General features: G+C 33.9%; 2 non-coding genes across 2 annotated transcripts; both read right to left on the bottom strand.

The window, feature by feature from the left end:
* Positions 1–358: 358 nt before the first annotated feature.
* On the bottom strand, positions 359–443 carry TRNAM-CAU (transfer RNA methionine (anticodon CAU)). Its single transcript is given in 2 exon segments — positions 359–394; positions 406–443. It is a non-coding gene; the product is annotated as a tRNA-Met (tRNA).
* A 3,065-nt stretch (positions 444–3,508) lies between these two features.
* LOC149028699 (small nucleolar RNA U3) lies at positions 3,509–3,728 on the bottom strand. Its single transcript, XR_016171389.1, has one exon. It is a non-coding gene; the product is annotated as a small nucleolar RNA U3 (small nucleolar RNA).
* Between the last annotated feature and the right edge of the window lie 3,704 nt (positions 3,729–7,432).

Raw genomic sequence — 7,432 nt, 5'->3', positions numbered from 1 at the left:
CGACCCGGTCCAATTATGGCCAATTAGGGTGGGAATGTGCTTGGTTTGGCCTTGTAGAGGTTAGGGCCAAGGATAAAAATCCTTAGCCCTGACTAGGGTTAGGGCGAGAATGAGCTCCGATTAGAACATATAGGGCTGGACTTGAGATTGCAAAAGCCCGGCCAGTTGCTACCCTAATTTCACCTTTTTTGCTAAAGACATGAATTAAGTCATTCTTGGGTGCTAGATGAAATTCATGGATTACACACACCTAAGTATAAAACTAATAAAATTTGTGGATTCACATAGAGTAAACAAAACTTCATGAATTTTGATTTCATTTCAAACACCTGAATTCATGTAACAAAAAATTAAAACATGGGGTGAGAGAGGCTCGAACTCTCGACCTCAGGATCACTCTTTAGCTATGAGACCTACGCGCTAGCCAACTGCGCCACCACCCCATTCTTGAACTTCACTTTCTCAAATAATTACAAATACTAGGAAAGATGCCTTCTCCACCCAAATATTTTCATCTCCATCAGGGATTGTCTGTCATGGTTCACCGGACTCTTGAATGTGAGTACGCATCCATTTCACATAAGCAAAGGTTCGTCAAACCTTTCTATTCTTTCGCATGTCTACAGGTACTTGGTTCTCTCTTCAAGACATTACATTACTTGCAATGCTTTGACGGATTTGCTGCTCCACGATCTAACAACCCTCTTCCTTGTTTTATTGAAGCTTGGGGTCGAATGGGAGGATACAGGATCTCAAGTGTAGCAGCATAGATTGTTGGGGGCTCTAGCAGCCAGCAGCCCCGAAACAGATTGCAGTTTGAGCGGGAGGGCTTGAGATTCTTCAGGGTGCTTTGAAGAGTGTATCAGATTTCTTGAAGCTGTTCATGTCTCATGCCTGAACACTTCTCATACGTTGTTCTAGAGAGGCCTAATCTGTCTTGGAGTCCTCCACCGAAATTGAATTCTTATGCAGCTATTAGAGACAATAAATGATGTCTTGGCTACAGGGTGGAACCAGGATTCAATAGTGGGGGGAGGGTAAATAATAAAAGTTCAGATTGGGAGAAGCACTAATATTTTTTCGCCACACGTATTGTGTGGGCCCTTATAAAACCCATTAGGGTCCCACCTATGAATTATTTTATTATATTAAAAAATATACCTACATATATTTTGTGGGGCCCACATATATTTGACAAAAATTGGTAAATTATTAATAATGATATTTTTTTACAAGGTAAATTAAAGCATCAGTTAAAAAAAATACACGTGACTTTAACCCTACAAAATTTGCGAACAAAAAAAAAGAGGATAAATATCACTTACCTCCCTTCTTAGCTAGACAAATAGAACTTAGACCCCCTCTTAGTTGGATAATATCACTTACCTCCCCTCTTACCTAGCAAATATATCAAACACCTCCCCTCTGTTAACTTTATCGATTAAATTTAACTTTTAGAATTAAATATTTTTCTAAAACCCCAAACTACCCTTGGTCAAAAATATTTTTTATTTCAAACATTAAATTATGAAAATCACCCTAAAGTTAAATACTAAATTACCTTCAATTAAAATAATTGTTAGAAAACCAAAACAGCATAATTAAAACCCAAATTATCTTTAATTATTAAAAGCCCAACATACTTTTTTTTTTTTTTAATTTATCAACCAATTAAAAAAACCCAAAATAGTAGTATGTGTTTAATTTTATCAAAATACCCTTTTTTTTTTTAACTGCATTTCCAATTTTACTTGATAGTAGTCCGTATTTTTTTTTTAATTGTTTCATCAAAATTTTAAAAAAAAAAAGGTATGTTGGGCTTTTAATAATTAAAGATAATTTGGCTTTTAACTATGGTGTTTTGGTTTATAATAATTATTTTAATTGAGGGTAATTTAGTATTTTAACTGTTAGGGTGATTACGATAATTTAGGATTTAAAATAAAAAATATTTTCAGCCTAGGGTAATTTGGGGTTTTAGAAAAATATTTAACGGTGAAAGTTAAATTTAACCGATAAAGTTAATAGATGGGAGGTGTTTGATATATTTACTAGGTAAGAGGGGAGGTAAGTGATATTATCCAACTAAGAGGGGGTCTAAGTGCTATTTGTCCAGCTAAGAGGGGAGGTAAGTGATATTTACCCAAAAAAAAATTTTAGGTAAGAAATGCAAACCAATTGTAGTTAGTTACCTTACAATTATAGACATGTTATTTACAATATAAAATCAAATAATAAAGATTGCAAAAGAAATACAAAAACAAAGAATATAAAATCAAATAAAGAATAACATAAAAAATAAATAAAAGAGAAAAAAATAAATAAATTGAAAAAGAGAAAGAGAACCTAATTGTGCAGAAGATTTTTTCCAAAATTTTCCTTAATCCGCACTTATAGAATAAATAAAAAGAAAGAAACTGAAGAGAATAAATAGGAAGAAAAGAATAGGGAGAAAAGAAGAGATATGAAAGAATAAATAAGGATTGAGAAGTTAATTTCCATTATAAATGACATTTTGAATATTTAATAATATATTTTTTTCAAAAATTTCCCTTAACCCACGTTTGTAGAAGAAGAATATATAGGAAGAAAAGATGTGAGAGAGAAGAATTAATAGGAATTGAGGAGTTAGTAATTGAGGAGTTAGTTTCCATTAGAAATGACTTTTTCAAAAATTTCCCTTAACCGCGTTTATAGAAGGAGAATAAATAGGAAAAAAAGATGTGAGAGAGAAGAGAGGGGAGAATAAATAGGGATTGATGATTTATTTTTTAAATAGATATGATATTTATCCCCATTATTTTACCTTTAAAATTTGTTTTCAAATTTGGAGGGCCAAATAGTGATATTTCACATTTGAGAAGAGAAAAAAGCTGAAAAAAATGAAGGAAATTAATATAAAAAATGAAAAAGCTAAAGAAATAGTAAAAAAAATTTAAAAATCCGGAGGGGGGGGGGGCGGTGGGCGGGGGGGGCACACCCCTTGCTTGGCTACTTCACATAGGCGAATTCGTTGATGTTTAGTGGGCGCGTTTGATAACGTTCTTAAAAAACGTTTTTGTCGTTCTGTTATTTGGGAACGGAAGAACGAGTTAGAGGCGTTTGATAAAACAATTCGTTCTTTTGTTCTTTAAGAACGGACCGTGCAAAGAAAGTATTCTAAAGAACAGAAATGGAAGTAATAAAATTTGTTCAAATTGAACATCAAAAAGATGTTTTTACCAAAGAACATAAACGGAAGTGATAAAATTTGTTCAAATTGAAGCCTTAGGACGAGTTTATCAAACGCCAACTTATTTTTCAAAAAAAAAACACCAACTTATTCTATTAGTGTTCTTGATGTCTTATTGCTTCAATTTTCCTGCTGAAAGAGAGGCTTTAAGCATTCTTAAAGGTCGACTAGTCTTAACAGCAGAGGGCGTGGACCATATCATTGTTGAAAGTGATTGTAAAGATGTGATACACAGATCCAAGTCCCATTGAGTTTGAAAAAAGAATTTTTGGGTAGAGTTTGTCAGACAACCGTGCGACCACCCCAAGGTTGAAGCCAACCGTGGGAACGATCCTCTACGGTTTGATGGGATTCCGAGTGGAACCCAGCAAAGCTGTTAATCACGCTCTGATCACACGGCTATGTCTCATCAACCAGACTTGGGTTCCTGTCTCCTTAGAACTCAAGGATACAGAGGTACGAGCCTATAGAACAGATCCTGTTCAAGTAAGGTCGTGACCATTATTCTCAGATGTGCATATAAAAAGAGTATTTTTCTCATTGTTTTCCTCGGTGTGGGATTAAAGTTTCCAACAAATCTAATCCCTAAGTCCAAAGAAATAATTAAAAATTAAAAGTGACAAAATGGCAGCCGAATATAAAAGTTTTGTGGGATTGGGAACTCCATTATTGGAAAGGTTAGGGTAATGGTGTTTGCTAAAACTGTTTGAGAGTTGGCTTTCAACCTGGTTTAGAAAAACAGAAAATTGTGAGTTATTGGCGCACCATGCTGGCATTGTAGAGGATATCAGCCATCCCACCTCCTATTTTATATCCTGTAATTTTTCTTTTATTTCCAGAGAGTGTACTACTAGCTAGTCTCTACCTCTTGGTTATTGATCTATGTAAATCTGATACCTCACAACCTTCCTCCGCTTTTAAATGAGCTTTGATTACTCTAATAAAGGGAAAATTTTTAGTGTCATCCTTTGAGTTAAACCCTAAAATTAATGTCACTCCTAAGTTATCAATTTATTTGTAAGGTGAAAATATATTAATGAAACTCCTTGCTATAGGATATCGCAATAAAATATTGATATAAGCAAGTTAAACTTTAAAAAAAATACAAGATAACGTTTAAACTTAAATGAAAATCATATACTTGACTTGTTTCTTCATCTTCCTCTACTATTTGTGATTTTTTCCTCTCCTAATTGTAAATCATTATAAAGTTTGGTAGATAGGGTTCATGGGTAGTGTTTTTAAAGTTGTGGGGACAATATTGAAATAGATAAAAGAAATTAACTACCAAAAAGACTGGTGTTAATAATTAGGAGTCCACTTATAAATTGGATAACTTAGGGGGTAGCATTAATATTGAGGGATAGTTCATGAGATGGGAGAAAATTTTCCCAAATAAGAAAAGCAATGCTTTGATGAAAAAAATGTGTTTTGTGGTTTAAAAACACATTGAGCCACTTAGGGGTGTCAATGGTTCAGTTTGGAGTGGTTTCGGTTTGTGCTTAACCTTTTTGTCTATACACCAAGCTCAAATGCAAATCATTTACAAAATAAGGGTTTTAGTTCAGTTTAAGTTTGGTATTGTTTGGATTCGGGTTGACTAATGGTCTAAGTTAATGATTTGGCCTTAGGTTGGGGCGGTTTTGAGACCATTACTAACCCGTTATCAAACTGTTATAGCCCATTTCAAATTAAAATTCATATGGGACTTGGTTCTTATCTCTTTGGCCTAATGTCCAAACAAAGACTTTTTAATTTTTATTTTTTTATTTATATAAGAACAAAAATTAGCATTAATAAAAGTGGGTAATACCCTGATCCATTTTCCATATAAGTTGTACTAGCATATCTCACTCAGTTAAAGGTTGAGTTACTTTTGCAAGAAGTGTATGCCTAAATTGCATAAAAACACTAGAAGCACATGTTGAACTATAGAGATAGAACTAGACAATTCAATCATGGTTTACTACTCATTTCTTTTAATCATGTTTATTATTTTTTAATTAGTTTAGTGAGCAAATATGATAATGGATAACAAGCTTGAGTAGATAAACCCTCTAACATACATAGGAATGAAAGCTTTTGTTTATCTCTTTTTTCTATAAATTTATAATGGGTTGAGAAATTACTACAGTTCAGGCTAATGGGCCATAAACTGATTAGCCTGAACCAGCCCAAATTGTTCGGCTTTTGACCCCTTAGCCCGTAGCCCGCCTATTAAGTTTTGGTTTGGTTTGGTTCAGACAATAATAGTTCTGTTTATTTTGATCGGTCCAGTCTACATATTGACACCCCCAAAGCCATTGAAACAAAAGCCGTTTGAGATCTATCAAATTAAATGATTACTAGAGTTATGTTTTCGAGATTCAATCTTTGGAATCAATATATAATCTTCAGGTCTAATGGATGCATTCCAAATCTAGGATAAGAAAAAGCTCATGATAATATTTTTGAATGACCGACTTTTATTGGCAATCACATTGCAATGTATCAAATTGATTACATATATAAGTGATGTGTATTGAATCTTCCTCAATCAGCAAAGGCCTGCAAAACAAGGTTAGATACGGGCTGACTACAAGAATCGGGAAGCCTCTTCAAACATTCAAGTTAGTACGTGCACCACTCAAAGAACTCTGCTAAGCCACAGAGTTTGAATCAGGAATTACTGAAATGCTCATAATAAGAAAGTTGTGTGACCTAGCTCAATGGTGGGTTTATATAGTTTTTACATGGCCATGTTAGTCGTCCGATCTCAATCGAGTGCCCCTCATGTGAATTGCTAGATCTCAGTGTTTGACTTTACCTGGAACTTTGATTTCCCGAAAGAAACCTAACTCCTTCTCCTGGCAACTCCTTACGTATTCAAATGCCTTTGGCCAGGGGCGGACCCATGATGCAATATTCAGGTTGGGGGGGGGGGAATGAAAGTCAGATAACCTTCCCATTGAAGAAGCACTAATGTTTTTTGGCCCCTTATAAGAGCCATTAGGGTCACACCTCTAAACTATTTTCTTATGTTAAAGAATAAACCCACATATATTTTGTGGGGCCCACACCTTTTTTAAAAAAAAGAAATAAATTATTGATAATGCTATTTTTTTGGACAAAATATAGGTAAAATTAAAGCAACAATATAAAAAAAATATACATATGACTTAAACACTAAAAAATTAGATGCAAGCCAAAATTTTCTTTGGTAAAAGATATAAACAATTTTTTTTTTAGGTAAGAGGTGCAAACCAATGGTAGTTAGTACCTACTAACTATGAACATTTTATTCCCAATACAAAATCAAATAACAAAAATTACAGAAGAAATAAAGGAACATAGTATATAAAAATATAAAAATAAAAAGAGAAAAAGAGAAACGATAAATAAATTGAGAAAGAGAATAAGTACCTATTTGTGGTTTTGTTTTTTTTGTTTTGTACTGGTGCTTTTTTTTAATACTAAAAATGTAACACGGTCCTCAAGGGTCTTACCCAAAAACTCTCCACTGAGAAGCATGAGTTCTTACCATTGAACCAACCTTGGCAATTTTTTATTTTTTTATAGAAATGGAAGAGAATAAATAGGAAGAAAGAAAGAGAAGAGAATAAATAGGAAGAAAAGAGGAGAGATGAGATAGAAGAGAATAAATAGGAATTGAAGAGTTAGTTTCTAATTAGGAATGACATTTTGATTTTTGAATACCTTATAAGATTTTTTTTCAAAAATTTTCTTTAACCCACGTTTATTATAAAAAGAGAAGAGAATAAATAGGAAGAAAAGATGAGAGAGAAGAGGGGAGAATAAATAGGAATTGAAGAATTAGTTTTTAATTAGGAATGACATTTATACCCATCATTTTACCTTTAAAAATTGTCTCACTATTTTTTTTTGGAGGGGGCAAATAGTGACATTTCACATTTGGGAAGAGAAGAGAAAAAACTGGAAAAATTAACGAAATTAAGGGAATTTGTAGAAAATTTTTAAAAATCAGGGCCCCCCGGCCCCTTCATAGGTCTGCCCTGCCTTTGGCTATAGGATGGTGTTTGATCGATTCTCTCAAACCCCTATTCTTTTGTTCTTTCCCCTAGGGGTGCAAGTTCAGCCCTGACCCACCCTGAGCCTGCCCTGAGCCCGAATAGAGCTTGGGCTAAAGATTTTGGCCCTAAGGGCGACCCAACCCATCCCGGCCGGCCCTGATTTTGGCTC

This window comes from Hakea prostrata, chromosome 1, assembly GCF_041222555.1.
Source record: "Hakea prostrata isolate BN-2017 chromosome 1, UWA_Hpros_2, whole genome shotgun sequence".
In the NCBI taxonomy this organism is placed as follows: Eukaryota; Viridiplantae; Streptophyta; class Magnoliopsida; order Proteales; family Proteaceae; genus Hakea; species Hakea prostrata.
This window is presented reverse-complemented; position numbering and strand designations above follow the sequence as displayed.